Source organism: Emydura macquarii, unplaced genomic scaffold, assembly GCF_026122565.2.
Source record: "Emydura macquarii macquarii isolate MOO-44397 ecotype Brisbane River unplaced genomic scaffold, CSIRO-AGI_Emac_v2 contig_302, whole genome shotgun sequence".
Classification (NCBI taxonomy): domain Eukaryota; kingdom Metazoa; phylum Chordata; order Testudines; family Chelidae; genus Emydura; species Emydura macquarii.
Genome location: NW_027130439.1, coordinates 529106 through 547624, shown reverse-complemented (window position 1 = coordinate 547624; position 18519 = coordinate 529106). Strand labels below are relative to the sequence as shown.

General features: G+C 40.9%; 1 long non-coding RNA gene across 1 annotated transcript; it reads left to right on the top strand.

The window, feature by feature from the left end:
- The first annotated feature begins 13680 nt into the window (after positions 1–13680).
- LOC137156650 (uncharacterized) lies at positions 13681–18193 on the top strand. The gene is made up of 3 exons (XR_010920844.1): positions 13681–13804; positions 16212–16312; positions 16835–18193. It is a non-coding gene; the product is annotated as an uncharacterized lncRNA (long non-coding RNA).
- Positions 18194–18519: the final 326 nt, after the last annotated feature.

Genomic DNA, 18519 nt, shown 5'->3' with positions numbered 1-18519 from the left:
AAAAGCTCCTAATGAACAGCACAGAGAGGGTGCCTGATCTATTGATCATTTATCAATTAGATTATTGATTTAGTTTCCCCAATTAACACTTGAATTTGGTTGGTTCTTGACCCAAGACCAGGCCCAGTATTTTCAGAATTACTGCTTTGGGCGCCTGGTGGAGCTCGGAAATGAGACACCACTCATACTCAGGGAAGATCTTCTGCAATTGTAAAAGTTTTATTACTACAATGATTAATTCAATAAGTAAATCAGTCCAAACAAGTCAAGTGAAATAATAGAACACTAAGAATGATCTGCACTATTCGATGTTCTTGGGGAGAGCTCTACGGGTTGAGATAGGTCCTACTCGGACTCTGGCATGCCAATTAAGAACTCCAATGACTTTACCTAAGACCAGATGTTTTATAGGTGTCAATATTCTTCATGCATATTCATGAATAGCTCCTCCCTCCGTCACCATCTCTTAACTTCCTCACCTTCATAATACTGGGGTGCCCTTATCCTATAGGTTAGTTTATTAATTAGGTTAAGGTCATAAACAGATGTTCCTCTCCAAAAATACTCTAAACCACTGCTGCCTTCTTCCAGTTACCTGTCCGCAGTTTTCAGCACTTGTGATGATTACAAAATAAAGTCATGTGCCATCTTGTAACTTAAGGTCACTATTGGTTCACTTACTTATGCTAACTTATTAATCAACTACTCTATTAAGCCTTATGCTTTTGTTAACTGCTTAAGCTATTCTTATGAGTCTAGGCCTATAGGCCTTTAGTGTTTCTGCAGTCAGTTCCGTACCCCTTTGTCTCAATTACGACAATGCTACAAAATATGATCCACAAAAGCCACCACAGTAGGTGCGTAAGCTAGCCAATGGGAGATGCTGAGGAGAGAGGTGTGCCCTAAGCCCCTCTCACAGAGATAAGCATCTCCCTGCAGCTTGTATTAGATGTCTATCTCTGCTAGCAATCCATAATTGGGAACTCTTTTCCTGGAGTCGGGTGGCTGAGGTACCTAAGTTTTCTTCTGTGAGAATGAATTAGGCACCTGCCTCACTCCATCAAAAAAATGCAGGGAAAGGCGGTGGCAGGGGAGGGGGGATGGAGGGGTGGGAAGGAAAGAGAAAGGAGATGGTGCCCTTCTTATAACTTTTAGCCCAATGGTTAGAGCACTCATCTACGATGTGGGAGACCTACTTTTGATTACCTTCCCCCACACCTGAGTGCACAAAAAGATTGGAACAGGGGTCTCCAACACCTCTTATCACTGCAGTGCCAGGACTGCCAGATTTTGAATGGGATTTAATCTGGCAGGCATGCTCAGAAATGGGCATCACCATCTTCTCCTCTTGCTTCTGTTGCCAGATTTTTCATGGGACCCAATCCAGTAGGCGTGCTCAGAGGGCCACTGACTGAATTCTTTGCCTATTTTCTTCCAGTTCATGGATCACACCGGGTTAGGCAGCGGCTGAGCAGGACTTTTGTGGGTCTCAGTGGAGCCTAAACCTAAGACGTAGGCACCTAAATATCTTTGTGGATCCAGGCCCAAGAGATGGAGAATCCAGCACTAAGTGACTTGCTCAAGTTTAAACAGTAGCTGGGTGACTGATCTGGTTCTGAAATAAATAATCAGGAAATCTTGGTTCCCAGGTACAGAGATATTATGCACATGTAGCACCAGGGAAAGAATAAGAGATGATACGACTTTACGCACTTTCATTTGCCATAACAAACATTAATTGGATTTGTAACACTTGCTGTTTTCTTTTAAATGAAAGTGATTTGGTCAGTAACTGAAGGTTTTGCTACATGGTTTTCAGGTTGGATTTCACTATTTTGCTTGCCTCTAAAAAGATTTTTCATATATTGACCCTGATTTCTGTTATGACTTGCACTGTTTCTCTTTAAAATGGTGGCTACTGCATATCTTCCTCCTGCTTCCCAAATTACGCAGTTTCAGAAGCCTAGTTATGTCGTGAAGGTGGGAAAAGAGAGTCTTAATACTACCTTGTTTATGGAAAAATTTCTATCAAAAGGATTTTGTTAGAATTTAAAGAATGCTCATTTTAAATCTAAAGATACTACCAATATCATACAACTAGACCATTTGACAGTATCTGTTCAGGAGTTAGACCTGCTGAGAGAAGAATAGGATATTCCAAGTGTAAAGGAAAAGGAAGAGCTCATGTTTGATTCCAGTCCAAGGCAGAATCAAATCAATGCCTCTATCACTTTCTATACTATTCAATTAAAACTATTCATCCAATATCAGGTAGAGGAAGTCCTTTAAACAAATAGTTCTGGATATTATATGCCACCTAGTAGAGGTACTCCTGAGGAAAGAGTATATTGGGATACCCACGTTGTCATGACATAAAATCTGAGACTTCATTGAAAATTAATCTGTAGAAAGTTACATATGAAATGGCATATGGCATTCAGTTCAATTCCTAACAGCCTGCAAGGTGTTCAAGGTGACCAGTTACATGGTCATAGTTTCTCTCATATGCAGTAGTTACAAGTGAAATCCGATAGCTTACTGGAATTCTAGGGAAGACAGGCTTGCCAATGACATATGGTATGACCTTCAACTCCTTGTAGTCTAGGAGGAGTCTGCTTCCAGCTGTTCCTGCAATCATAATCTCTAAACTGTATATGGGATTGTGCTGTGCTTAATCCCCTGCCTCTAGCCTCAATTAATCTATACTATATAATTACTGACCATGGCATTGATTTTCTTCCATAGCCTTTTAATATACTGTGTGTCTTCAGACTCTCTCAGGCATGATAGCAGATTAGAATTTCACTCCACTGCCTGTGCTGCTGGGCTCTATCAGCTTTCCATTGAAATCAATTGAATAATAGCACATACTTGGTCAAATTCTATGGTGACATAAGTGTGGTACACGATACTGTAAGTCATAAGTATAAATTGGACAGAAAATGGGCTGCAGTTGGAGCTCAGTGAATTTTTTAGTTCTGAAAAACATACAATTACTTCGACCTAAACCAATGCCCAAAAGAATGAAAAATGTTGACAAAGTGACCAAGTGTTTCAGGTCAAATGAAATGTTTTTGTTAGCATTTTTAAAGGGTTAGAGTCCCAAACCAATTGGAGGAGGTTCCACCCTTACACCTTTTAGCTCAATGGTTAGCACACTCACCTAGACTGTGGGAGACCCAGATTCAGTTCCCTCCTCTGCTTGCTAGGGAAGCAGGGAAATTTAAACTTGGGTCTCCCACCTTCCACGAGAGTGCCCTAACCACTGATCTACAGGATAGTCTGGGGCAAGGATGTCTCAATCTCTTCTGTTGAAGGTGTTCCACTTTGTACACAGTACTTGAATAGTCGGGGGGATGGGGCAGCAGGGGGAGGGGGAGAGAATGACTCTGTAGCCTGCTGGTTGGGCACTCAGTTGGGAGGTCAGAGAATCAAAGTTCTAATTTCTGCTCTACATCAGACAAAGGAGGAATGCAAGTCTCCTGCATCTTACCCACTGGGCTAAAATTTATTGCTAGAGAGGAACAATTCCTCCTCCAGCCATTTTGTGAATGGTGCCAGTCACCTTGTGGATCTAGCCTGGATTATTCTTTTGGTGGGGGGAAGAGAGGAGGGGGTACTATTTGGTGAATGTGTCAAATTTATGACTAGTTTTGGGCTCACTACAACTGCTTTTTTTGTGGCAAGCAAACATTTGTCCAAAACATTTCACACAGCTCTAGTTGCAATGCATGTCACTGGTATCGATTTGGCATTCAGTGGGTATGCCAAATAAGGGTAACTTATGCTGCTTTAGTATGTGGTGGGTATCACATTAAGTCCATGGTGACCGGAGGTGCAGTGGAGGTTGCTTCTATTTAAACCAGGACTGAACTTGGCCACAGGAGCTTTGGGAAAGATCTGCCATCAATTAAACTGTGTGCATGTGGGAAGGGGGTTGACATTCATATGTCAGCCATCTCTCCCCCACCTCCCACATCATCCTCTGAGCATGTAGGTTACACTCAGTTTACACCCCTTTTGAAAGCCATTTTGGTGTAAGGTGCATTGCATTGACACTTACATCCCTTTTCTAACCAGCTTACATACAATATTTTGATGGCATCACAGTTTACATCATTATGTAATTTGTCTTGGAGACTTCCACAGGAGCTGCACCTGCTTCCTTCAGGCTATATTTAGCCTGCCATAGCTGATTGTATCCAGCAAGAGTCTCCAGGTTAACATGAGATCTATCGTCTGTTTTATTTTTACTACACATTCAAAAAAGTACTTAATATCTAGCTATTATTAACTCCCAAATGATTCAATTCATTTTGAATGGGTTCTGTAAGCAGTAAGTGGAACAGTTCTTAGGAAAGAGAAAATAAAACAAAAACAATCCGCCTAGAGTTAGATTCGCAGCTGGCCCTCAGAAGGGATTCACCCTCAGGAGAAGGAAATAAAATTCTGCTCTTGATTCCATAGGAGCCACTCAGTAAAAGTTGTCCAGTAAATGTGCTGAATCAGCACATCTCTGCAGCCCAGTGTGACCCTACCAGCTTCCCAGCACAAGAGGCTCATTGGTAGTGAGTTTCAGCTGGCCTGACCTGCTGAACATGCCCTTACTCGCTCAGGTCATAACCTGTATCTAAAAGGGGTTGTGCAAGATATCAACAGAAAGCTAGTAACATATTGATCCTTAATATTATTGTGTGCTGTATGGATGGAGGACAAATTCAAAGTTACGTACATGTTGGAAATTATTCCATCAAAGTGCATCTGCCAGGCAGGGCTAACGTTCCTCCACCCTGGACAAAGGGACATGGTTCGGCCACCTGGAAGGTGGTTCCAAGGTACATTATGAAACAATCGGAATGTAAGTTACATAGAAGGTAAACAGGACCAGCAAGACAGCAAGGGGAGGAGACTACAGGAAACAGATCAATATACATTTTAGAAAACATTACTGGGAGAAAAACCAGTATGAAACTTCCTTCATTAAGAGACTCCATGTTGCTTTCGTCACAGCTTGATTGAACTTTTACTTTGGGCGGGGGAGGGGAGAATAACCGTCAGAAGAATCTATTTCAAAGGTTCACTGAACTATAAAAGAGAAGGGCAAATAAGCTCATTTTCTAAGACAAAGGAACTGAGCACTGTAGGCTTTGCGGGAGACGTGACCGGAAAGGGGGTCAGCCACCTTGCTGGAAGGTAAATTAGTAAGGAAGATACCTTGAACAAAGGTTGTAGCCTATTTTGTTAAGTCTTAGTCACTAGAAAATATTTTTTACTTTTATTTACTTGTTGCCATTTCTAACACTATGCTTGATCTCCTTTTATTAATAAACTTGTTTTACTTTTAATCTAAACTAACCCAGTGCTATGTTTGATTGGAAGTGAATGTTACCTCCAGGTAGTGTAGCCAGCTGCTGAATATTTATCTTTAAAATAACAAAGACATCTTAACATCTCTCTGAATGATGCAGGAGGGGGCTGGACATTGCAGAACACAGTATTCTGGGAAAATTTGAGACTGGGAGTTTTGAGGCCACCTTGCCATGTATAACCAGAGGCCAGAATGTGGCAGGGGTGTAACAAGCAGGATGCTGGAATCAGAATTGCTGAGTCAGAGCTGCTTAAAGACACTCAGTGCAGGCTTGTATGCTGTGTGGAAGCGTCCAGACAAAAGAATCACAGCTGCAGAGCACATTGAGGCACTTGGGGTTAGAAGGCAGGCAGGAACACAACTTCTTACTGGTCTGGAATGCACCCCAGAATGTGACACCCGGCTCCAACCCTTTTCCAGCTGACCACATCCTCTTTGGTTTGCACTAGTTTGGTTCCAATCCACCCAGCCAACAGGGTGGAGATTGTGGGCAGCCTTCCCAACCCCTTGCAGACTTTATTTAGAGTTGGGCCCAGAGCCTGGGGTTGCTTGCTAGTAGTGGATCTGGGGAATTCTCTCTTTCCTTTTCTGATTAGGATTTGTTGAATAAGAGGTCAATGAAAAAGAGAGATACTGTAGGTTAGTTTTCAGAATCAAACAAACACTTATCAAATCACCTTGTTATTCCCTTATCTAATGGAACTGTAACAGTATGTCTAGCTTTTCAGCAGGGCTTAAAAAAAAAGATATGTGCACTTCATGTGTCAGACAGGTGTGCACACGATCAATTTACAACAGGGGTAAAAGGTCAGTAACTATAGATGTGTTTGTGACTGGGCCTGCTTCACCCAAAACATTTGAGTGCACTGGTGTGATGTGGGGAAGAGATACAAAGAGCAAACATTTGTTTTATTTTCAGCGTGGTGTCTGGTAGATAGATGTTAGCACTGATCTAGCAAGAAGGTATACTGAACAGGTTTCAAGAGATGTCGTAGGTTACAATTTAAGAGTGGCACACAGGAATTTAGTTGCCTGACTCCCATTAGCATTGGTAAGATCTCTGAGCTAAATTCACAAAAGGGACTAATGTGTTTTCATGCCTAACTCCTACCGTGGCACTCTCTCCATCTCGCCTGTTGAATCATTTTCACGTTTTGTAAATAATTAAATTTTCATTGGACCAGCAGGGAACTAAAAAGCAGGAGCACGACTATCGCCCTGCGGTTAGTGCTCTCAGCCTGGGATGTGGGAGAGTCAAGTTCAAATCCCTGCTCCAATGAATATTTAATTATTTTTACAAACTGTAACATCTTCCGCAGGAGAGATTGAGACAGGTACACCCCAGAATAGACAACAGCCTCATGATTAGGGCACTTACCTGTGTTAAAGCCCCCACTTCAGATAAGGCAGAGTGTGGATTCAAATCTGGGTCTTCCATATCCCACATGAGGGCCCTAACCACTGGGCTTTTGGGTACAACAGGACATGGAGGCAGGACAGGTAGGAGGAAAACCAGCAAAATAAAGACAATGGATTTCAAGAAGGCAAGCTTTAGCAAACTCAGAATTGGCAGGTAAGATCCTGTAGGAAGCAGGTCTAAGGGGAAAAGTTCAGGAGAGTTGGTAGTTTTTGAAAGAGACATTATTAAGGGCACAAAAGCAAACTATCCAAAATGCATAGAAAAGATAGGAAGTATGGTAAGAGACCCTTGGAGATCTTCAATGACCTGAAACTCAGTCACACAAGAAGTGGAACTAGGTCAAATTATCAAAGATGAATATAGAAAGACACTGAAGGCATGTAGAGACAAAATTCGACAGGCCAAGACATAAAATGAGATTGAACTAGCTAGGGACACAGTAACAAGATAACATTTTACAAATATATTAGAAACATGAGGAAAACCAATGGCAAATAGGCCAATTACTCATTGAGAAGGGAAAGATATGAACAGAAAATGCAGCAATGGCCCAAGTGTTAAGTGTCTTTTTTGTTTCAGTTTCCTACATCTTTGAAAGATGGCTAAATATCATTACACTCATTTTATAGATGGACAAGTCATATATCTCTAACTCAGTCTGCACAGGATCACAATGCCTATTGGACTCACTTCTGCAGCTGTCTCAATTTTGAAGTGGAATCAGTCCATCAAGCTTTGACAACTGCAAAACATTTTTTCCAATTGTCTTTGGATCCCCCGAAACTTGCTGTGTAATAAGCACTAAGACCAAAGCAGTACAGCACTGTGAAGAACTACTCCTTCTGTGGTGAGCTGTGCAGTTAAAACTATGCTCTTACCTATTACTGTAGTATCTAAGAGCTCTAGTCATCACAGCAAATGATTTGTTGAATTCAGCTATATTCTTCTGCTCTTTGAACATCCAAAAAGCAGATCATGAAACAGATCAGCTACTTCCATGGAAGTATTTATTCAATGTGTGTTTAGGTGTACATATATTTTAGGCTATAGATCGTTCACAACCTAACAATAGGTTGCATGGTATTTTTCTATGCCCTGATTGATTGAGCACAACTCTTTAAAACCACAGGTCCTTTATGCAAGAACTCGATATTGCAAAGTTGAATTTTGCTTTCTGTGAATATTCTGAGATACTTAAAATTAGCCATTGCCATGAATGGATGAGATCCTGTCAGTAAACGCATTTGCTAGAGTATTCACAGAAAGTAACACAAAAAAGAGCACAAACACTGCTGAAGCAAATGAATCGGAAAGTTTGAACAAATATTCCTTGTGTACAATTTCTGTACTGTTTAGCTCTGTTCCTAGCCACCCTAATGTCTATCACACACACCAAAATCCCATTTGTTAGTCATGTGAGTACCACACCTCTCTGGCTTGCTTTTATGTAATCTCATCCCTGTTAAAATATGCCAACATTACATTAACAGCAGCTCTTGCAAAGCTTTATTCCTTCCCAAAAGTAAAATAGTCCAATATCAGGTCGCATGGCTAACCTTCATCCTGATCCCTTGCCACAGCATGCCAAAATTAACTCAGTATCAGCTAATTATAATGGCTTATCTATTATTTACTTATTTACCTATCCATGATAAATATCAGCTTTTTGACTGCTTTCTTACAGAAACACTTCTATAATCCCTCTTTAAATTTTACTGTTCCTTGTCAGACACCAGGTAATTATTCCTTGCTTTGCCAAAGGCATCTCAGTTTATGGCTACATGCATGAAAGATATACGGTTCCTAAAATTTATATACAGTTTCCTACGCCTGCATCTTACTTTCATATAAAACATAACCTAGCAGAGTGCATTCAACCATTCTTCTTCACAAGTAAGTATCTTGCAGTCAACTGTATATGATGTTGTAAAGGAGTTACTAAAAACAGAGATCTTATCTGCTCTCAGAAGGTGTGAAAAAGCTCTGAGATACCTTTGAAAAAACAAAAACAATTGGCCAACATTTCTCCTCCTTTGACTGGTGTGCATGTGCTGAGAGATCACTGATTGCCTCATGCCATGCCAGAGGTGACTACTTTTGAGTGTTTCTGTGTGTACTGTTTGTGAAGTCCTTTTGACCCTTTGGGATGCAAGGCACCATACAAAAGTAAAATAATGTACATCTACTATTATGTTACTGATTTTATCTATTTTTAATCTTGAACATTTTGAATTCACCAACATTTAAGCATGCTACTAATTGACCAGCTTACTTAGGATTTCTTACATGCATCTAACTTGCACATACTCTTAACTGATGACTGGCAGGTGTATTACCCTACTGTATCTTTCAATTAAGAGTAAAATTCTGTTTTCTACTCCACGTGGTAGTGAGCACCCAAGCTGCAGAACTGAGCACTACATGCATGGAACAGCCATTTGTGTCAGCTTCCAAGAGCATGTGTATCTTCTGATAGTGTCCATGGGAGATCCACACATATATATGGTAGGGAGATGCAAGTATCAGAGTTGAGATATCGGGGAGATATCAGAAGGACATTTTTGACATAAAAGGGGAATATGCACTAGGGTGACCAGATGTCCCGATTTTATAGGGTCAGTCCCAATATTCAGGGCTCTGTCTTATATAGGCGCCTATTACCCCCCACCCCCATCCCGCTTTTTCACACTTGTTATCTGGTCACTCAAGCACTAACTATAGTGAAGACAGAGGAAAAACAAACATGTCACTTGAAGTAGTGTGGCAATGAATGAATATTTGTTAAGGCTGAAGGTCCAGAAAGCTGGACACCAGCTTTATTTTCATAAAAACTCCCAATCTGCATATTTATCAAATATGGATTACCTAATTTTCATGCCTTTCCTCTTTTATTTTTAAAGGAGAGTTTTTTTTTCTACACATGCTCCCTCACCACAGTTTCAGTTGCTCTGCTCCAGTGGTAGGCATGCAATACAAATAAGTGAAAATAACTTCACTAGACATCTAAATGCCTTTAAGCCCCAATCAACTGAAGTACAAATACAAACTGAAGTTAAATGCTTGGGTTTATGATTGAGAAGTACTGGTCATTAACAAGTTGATGGGGGAGAGGGCCTCGCCTGTTAAACTCCAGCAGCCATTCAAGTAGGAGGAGCAAGCACTTCTGACAGCATGCTGATGAGGGGAAGAGAAGAGATGGAAAGGGGAACCCTGTCTCAGAAGCAAACTCCACATTAACGCCACTAGTGATGTTAGAGGCCCCACAGAAGGTAGATGCTCAATCTCCAATGCATGAGGTCTGGCAGGAAGTGGGAGTGAGACCCTCTAGCTATACTTCTAGTTTCTGTTTTCAGCTATAAGTCCAGCCATCGTTTGGAACTACCTAGCTTTGACCATAGAGATGGTGCGTGTTTGTGGGTACAGTGCCTCACCCCCACTTTCTGTTTCAGTTTTCCCAGGCAGACTCAGGCTGCCAGATAGGAGGGAGGCCAAAATGGGGGCCACATTGCAGTCCATATGGATCATATACTGCACTACAATCCCCCCATGCCTCTGAACAGCTCTGCCTTGCCTTTTACAGACCCTCTCAGAGCTGGTCCTCTACTAGTCTTTGCCAGTGCTGTGTACAGTATTGCTGACCCCAAAGCTGGGGTGCTGGATCTAGAAGTGCTGGGGCTGCAGCTGCACCCCCTGACTTGAAGTAGTAATAACCCAAATACAAGGTTTCTTCCTTCAGCACGCTCATTATAAAATTATGCCAGTATCCCTGCCCCAGGCACTCAAAAAGGTTTGAAAATCATGAGAATTTTACAAATAACTTTTGGGTTCTTCTTATATTCCTTCTGGCATCATAGCCTTTAGGATTCAGATTTTCAAACTCTCCTCTGTAACTATAAGGGCTAGAAAATTTACCTTTTTTTTAAAAAATGAAAGATTCTCACTTACTCACATGAATCCAGTAGACTTGTGATAAAATTCTGAGCTGTTGCAATCCTGTGTGTACTGCAAAGATTGGACCCTTCTCAACACCTGTAAAAGAGAAAAATGGATACATTATTTCACAAAGTAAAGTTTGAGAGTGAGATACAGGAGACTGATGAGCAGAGATTGAAGAAAAGGGTTTTAAGAAACTATACTGCTGATGTATTTATTTGTTGAGATGATTGATTTATTGATGACATCTTCAGATCTTTGACACATGGGTATTGTTCTATGTTCTTGAAGTACTTTTGTCAGTATTCTTCTTAGGGTAACTCAGGTTTCTGTGCTCTGTAAGCATTGAATAAATGATCAGTTTATGGTTTGCTAATCTTTGTGAGAAGCAGCTGTATTTCAATATCCAGTGGCATTTTAATATCACACGATGACACATCAGCTCTGTGATAATCTCTGCTAGATGGTGCATTTCGCAAATAAAAATCAAAGCAGGAACTATTTTTTTAAAGCTATGAGAAAAGACTTTATCTCACAGAAATCTCATGTTTGTTTAGTCATAGGTTACTTTTCTGGTTAGAAATCACAAAAGGTTTGTGTAGAATCTGCTGCATTCAAGGTGTGTTTAAGGAAGCATTTAACTAAAAATGCCAGAGGATCAGGGGCTACAAAAGACAGGTTTTAGAGTTGCTTAAAGTTAAGTAAACAAATGTTCTTGAATTGTTCACATTTATTTTCTACTAACTCAGTGTTATCACATAGATGTTGCTGTGGCTGTGGAGCTAAGGGATCAGATTTTTCCACAGTGCCTGAATTTCTAAAAAGTCCTATATAAGCACTGTCTTGCTTCTACAGTTCCTTGTTATACATTGTATGGTATGCTAACATGATTAATGTTCAGAATTTATATGAAGTTCTAACAGTAGACCAAGTTTTATCTACATAGTTATATTGCCCCCATTACCATAGCATTTGAGCACCTCACAATCTTTAATGTATTTATCTACATTTCACAGCTAGGGAACTGAGACATAGGGAGGCCAGGTGACATTCCCAGGTCACACAGGAAATTTGTGACTGAGCAGTGATTTAACTGCAGGTCTCCCAACTCCTAGGCTAGTACCCAAGCCACTGGACCATCATTCCTTTTTTACTCTGGTGCTAATACAGTATTAGCATCCAGAGTGTCTCCTAGTGAAGAGCTGGTAGTGCATTTGAATGAAAGAATTGAAAAAAAAATAGCAAAAAATATCAGGATTTCCTTAGGCACTTTCTCCTTCTATGAGTGGATGTTATACTGTTCCAGCAGAACACTTTGTATACTCTTTAGTTTCAAGAAGTTTAGAGGACAGAGAAGTCAAATAAAAAGGAAAATTATAGTAGATGAAGTCAGTGTCAGTTCATTTTGACTCAAGTTTGCTGAGCAAAATCTAGACGTGCAAACACTGTGTGCATGGGACTCTCACACTGGGCCCTAACAACAGAGTATAACTTGCCACCTCCATACACATTACTTGGCAAATAAGAAAAGTTATAGTCACTGCAAAATATCTATGTTTCTTTACTAGGAGCAAGTAGACAGCTTTAGTGTATCACAGCTCTACAACAGAACACAATTCCTTTTGCTCAAGGCTCAGATGTATTTTATAATATGTTCCCTCTAAAGGCTTCTTTGTTATGTGAACTGTTGGAATCAGGAGGACAAATAAGACATATACATGGAGGTGTAGCTGTGCACCATACATATAGGCAAAGGTGGTAAAAGTGACCGAGTCACTCAGTGGTCTCATTGACATCTCTGCAAATCCAGAATAATACTTGACGTCTGGATTTGCTCCAGCATAACAAGGAACAAAATTTGACTCTAATATCATTTTCTTTAATTTGCAATACTCAGACTGTTATGACTAAGTTTTTGGAACATGTCACTTTGAAGAATGTTACTGTAAAATGTAAGAAAATCTTGGTAAACAAAAAGACACAGGTTGTGCTGATAACTGTCAGAATAGATAGAACCAACTTTATAAAGGGACTGACGTAAATTAGCTGTCCCAGAATCTAAAGGTATGTCTACATTGCAATTAGACACCCGCAGTTGGCCCATGCCAGCTGACTCACGTTTATGGGGCTTGGGCTGTGGGGCTATTTAATTGCAGTGTAGACACCTGGGCTCAGGCTTTAGGACTCTGTAAGGTTAAAAGATTTACACGTTTTAATCTACCTCTTAAAATGCATCCAGTAATGAATGGGAAGCCAGTGTAGAGCACAGAAGTCAGGCAAAAATGATTCTCTGAGTGAGAATCACCATCTAACAAGTAGACAGCCATATTCTGCACCGGCTGAAGTTACTGAGGGGCTCTATAGCATAGGCCCATCTAAAACTTGGAGGACATATCTAGAGGGGGTCAGTCCTGGGTCCAGTGCTATGTAATATCTTCACTAATGACTTGGATAATGGAGTGAAGAGCATGCTTATACAATTTGCAGATGCTACCAAGATGGGAAAGGTTTGAAGCACTTTGCGGAGAATTAGAATTCAAAATGACCTTGACAAATTGGACAACTGGTCTGAAATCCACATGATGAAATGCAATAAAGACAAGTTCAAAGTACTTCACTTAGGAAGGAAAGATTAAATGCAGAGATCTAAAATGGGGAATAACTAGCTAAATTCTGCTGAAAAAGATTGGGGAGAATTATAGAGGATCACAAATGGAATGAGTCACTGTGATGCAGTTGCTAAAAGTGCTAATACCATTCTGGAGTGTGACAGGGTGCAGAGCAAGAACGGCTATATCAGCCCTCCGTCAGCCAACTCCCATTTAGGGAGGTAAATTGGAGGTGGCTGGATAAAAGCTGCACCTGATTAAAGAATGGGAGACAGCTGCCTGCCCAAATAGCCTGGGACTGCATACAGGGTTGAGGGGAGGGGAAAACAAGGAGTAGAAGCAGCATAATAGCTCTTCCTGTCTGGGTGCAGATGCTGGAAGGCAAGCTGTGTTTGATGAAAAGGTGGTGGGAGTACAGCTTGTAAACAAACCTGTACTGGTGGTTACTGACCTCCAGGGTGTCTGAGTGATGATGTGAGTACAGCAGAAGCAGGGTAGACTTTGTAATGCCCTGTTACATAAGGTGTATTAATAGGAATGTCCTATGTAAGTAAGAGGAGGTAATTGTCCTGCTCTACACAGCAGTGGGGAGGTCTCTGCTGGAGTCCAGTTCTGGTGCCCCACTTTAGAAAAGATGTGGACAAATGAGAGAGAGCCCCGTGGCGAGCAACAAAAATGATGAAGGGGTTTAGATAACCAGACCTATGAGGAAAGGTTTTTTGTTTTGTTTTTTTAAAAAAAGCTAGGCATGTTTTATCTTGAGAAAAGAAGACTAGGGTTGGGGGGGCCTGATAACAGCCTTCAAAAATAGAAAGGCTGTTATAAAGAGAAGTATGATCAATTGTTATCCATACCCACTGGAGGTAGGGCAAGAAGTGATGGGCTTCATCTGCAGCAAGGGAGATTTAGGTTAAACATCAGGGAAAGCTTTCTGACTATAAGGGTAGTTAAGCTCCGGAAGAGGCTTCCAAAGGAGGTTGTGGAATCCTCATCATGGAAGGTTTTCAAGACCGGGCTAGACAAACACCTGTCAGGGATGATAGAGGTTTACTTGATCCTGTCTCAGCACTGGGGGCTGGTTTTGGTGTCTTCTCAAGGTCTCTTCTAGCCCTGCATTTCTGTAATTTAAAAGGGATTGATTGCCTTGCTTTTGAATCTCCTAGTAGTTTCAATAGGAATATGAAAGTTTTAACAACTCTTGAAAAACACTAGACAGCCTTATTTGTGAAGGAGCCATGAAATAAGGCTGCCTTTCAGGCTGTCTCTGGTATTTCAAGAGTGCCAATTCCGCAGTCGATAGAGTAGTCTCCACTACCCCATTACATTTAAGTGCCATCTAGAGGCTGGAATAAGGTGACATGCTGAGAAAATGAATTACAAAAGTATGTAAGATTGCAATGGGTGTAAAAGAGGGAATCTAATCCTGCATCAAGATTGAATAACATTACATTTGGGGAGTATGTATCTGAATTGAAAACTAGAAGATATGTTCAATCTCCTAAGGGTTCTGTACTCAGGAATCAAAATGAACTCAAACTGTACAAGATGAAAATTAATTACAAATAATTATGGATTGTAATTAAGAAGGGTTATAGCCCTATAAGAAATTTAGAAGTTTGGGTTTTTAATACAGAGTCAAAGAATAAAATATGAAACAATCTGCCAAGATCAGCAATAAAATGAACATTCGAAAGAAAGATATATGTAAAAATCACTATGTCAAGCCTTTATCACAGAATCTGGGTTAGTGATAATACGGATGCAGATTGCTGTAAATAAAGTGGAATACCCAGAGTGGCTGGTTTTTCCCCTTATCCTGGGACTCTTGCAAATTTTCTATCCAGCCTCTTAGGGTATATCCACACTGCAATTAAAAACACGGGGCTGTCCCATGCCAGATGACTTAGCAATGGCATACTGAGGCAGGGCCCAGGAGGGATCAGGCCCCTGGGCGCTGGCCTGTGTGGGGGAGGGGTGCTGGGCCAGCCCTTCACAATGCACAGAGGGCGCAGGAGGCTCTGAGCAGTGCCCTCCGTGAAGGGGGGAGCGCACCATGCTGGCCCTTCGCAACACATGGAGGGCGGGGGGTGTGGGAGGCTGTGAAGGGTGCCCCTCAGCACCTCCGCCCTGCACGTTGTGAAGGACTGGCCCAGCCGCCCTCCCCAGGTTGGGGTTGGACGGGTGAGGCCAGTCTTGTCCAAGCTGCCGCAGGGCTGCAGTGGGAGAAGCGGGCTCCATGCACCGGGTAAGTGCAGGGACTGGGTTGCGACGGAGCCAAGCCTGCATTTGAGCCTTATGCCCCCTTGCAGGTACAGACCCCCCTCCCTGGGGCACCTGGGGAGCGGCACCAGGACCCCTCCTGCCCTACGCGAGGGGATGCATGAGGCAAGGCGAGGTGCAAATGTAGGCTTGGCCCCCAGATGACTGAGACCCTCCATATGCCACTGTGACTTAGGCTCGCAGGATTCAGGTTGCAGGGTTGTTTAATTGTAGTGTAGACATCCAGACCCAGGCTCTAGGACTCTCTGAGAAACTATTCTAGTTTCATGAATGTTATACTGCAAAAAGACCATTAGTTAGGTGGATATAATCAAGTCCAACTAAATTAAACATATGTTAGGGATTTTTTGTAAGAATTTACACTGGTACTTTCTTGATAGATAAACCGTAATTAGCCTCATACTGTCTTTCTTTGGGAGGTTTGAGTTCATAACGAATGCAGGCCCCAAGAGGAAAACCACCTACTTTTTATCTTAATGTCTGTATTATATAATAATGGAACTTGGGTATTTTGCCACAGTATATAGAGCATGGCCATCCTGCTCTTCTGAAGATTTTCTAATATGGGATCTTATTTCCGTACCATGGTTATGACTGATAGAAACCAACTTTGCTGACTCTCAGACCAATAACTGCTGTTTCTCAAGTCATCTTCCTTCTACTGGTTGAAAAATAAACTATTTCTGGGTCTTACAGCCCAAGGTTAGTGATAGTGCATTTTTAAATAAATTTCAATTACCATGGGTTATAGCATTTAAATGAATAATGTAAAGTTATTTTGCTAGAACATTTGATAGCTGAAAGCTCAAAAAGAGTTTAGGGGTTTTTAAAATGCCTGAGATAAGGGGATTCCAGGTGTATCAGGCTGTGAAAAGCAAACAAGTCGGAGGACAGAGATTTCTTGCCCACAGGGCGCATGTGCCACTATCTTCCCCCCAACAAAGGAATGAATAGAAGATTTCATTATACCCAGTGGTTAATTTATTAAATTGACCATCCTTATACTAGAGATCTGCAGGTATTGAAATAACTCTTAGTCATGTGGAGCCAGATTGTGATGCCATCATTTATGCTGGAGATCAGTTACTTTTTTTTGTTTATACATTTTAAGATAAAGCCATTTTTCTAGCATACCTGTAAATTTCATACCCTTCATATGTTTGATATATTTAGTTCTATTGACTCAGTGTTCCTGAAGATCCACCCGTATTTTCTCTGTTCTAGTTCAGTGCACGTCTACTTTTGGAAATCAACACTGCAATTATTGTTCTCTGATTGTGGAGAACTGGATCTTACCTTCGTTGCAGCCAACCACCAGTGCTTCTGAGCTGGAGAAATCATTCTCAAAGAGTGAGAGAGACTGAATGGACTATCTCTGCAATGTCATAATCCTCTGGATGTGAGGGAACCTGAATCCACATCTCTTGCTGGCAGCACAGAGGAATACCTTAGTATTGCTGGGCTGTAAATCTCTTTTACATACAATTTTTAAATGTTATTTAAATTATAAAGGGTAAATAGCTCACTACCAACTTACTCCTAAGTCATCAGTTACCTCCTTAGTTACCAACTTTCCCACAGATGCTTCTGTCCATCTCTATACAGAACTCAATATAAATGACCTTTGGAACAGAGATTCAGATCATGTATATATTTACACGACTCATCTTACAGACATGCCAGCCCTTATTGCTAGGGTCATGTCAAGAAGAATTCCATACTTACAGCCCTTGTACTGAATGTTACACTTAAGTGGATTCTTGTCTAAGCCTCAGGCATATGCAAGAATACATGCATTTGTGTCAGTATCTGGGAGTGCATGAAAGCTCTTCTTTACAGCCTACATTAATCACACAGATTCTCATGCATTCATACAGAATAAGCACACATCGTACATACTATGTCGTGTGTACAGACAAGGGCAAGCGTCCCCAAAGACTGCATCGTGTACAACCGCCTGCTACAATTTACTTTTAAAAAAACCACAAAATCACAGCTAATGAGCCTCTTCATTTGGAAACTGTTGTCATTCACCAATTTTAGTTTCCCATATCAAGATGAGTAAATCTGAATGCATGATCTTAAAACTCCTACACTCCAGGTAACTGGAATAATGCTAAAACATTAAAGGGAGATTATAAAGGTAACAAACATTTGATCTGAAGAGCTAGTTATTCTGTTTACCTGAGGAGAATGCCACATTTTTCTTTTTGTAGGTAACCTTTACCTTGGTCTGTAAATCTATGGCAGGTGAAGACTCTAAGGCCTTCAGGCCAAAAATCCCACACTCCCCTCATCTACAAATAGGCGGTCTCAGTTCCTAAACCATCTGAACCAGATAAAAAGACAAAAAAAAAAAAAAGACTAAGGCACCAACATAAAGAGAACTTTAATATCCCCAAAGAGGGGGGAAAAAGAGTTTAGAAACATATTACACAAGAAAGTCACACAGTTATTACAAATAGAAATAAAAACATTGAAGTGGGAAGATAGTTCTCTTCCAGACTAAAGTAAGGAATAATTAGATAATATAGACATACATTGCCAAGAACCTTAAGAATTCAAGATACATAACACTCCCACAGCCCATCAGAATTCAAGTCTGCAAAAGATATCTCTGCATAACTCAAAAGAGGTATAAGGGGACTTTTTCCTTTCTTGCCTTATGACTGGGGCATACTTATGTTTAGGATCATTGCCATGGCATTCATACTCATTATATCTTCTCTGATGCTATATTCCTTCTTACAGGAAAAGAATATACTTTCACAAGCTAAATGGGACCAAAAATGGGAAAAATAAATGTGCATATCTCCAAGGTCTTTTATTGATGCTGGGAGAATAAGAAGTCAGTATTCCCCTCAAATCAACAGAACGAGCTGTTCTTAAAAGTCAGTCTCTTTCTACAC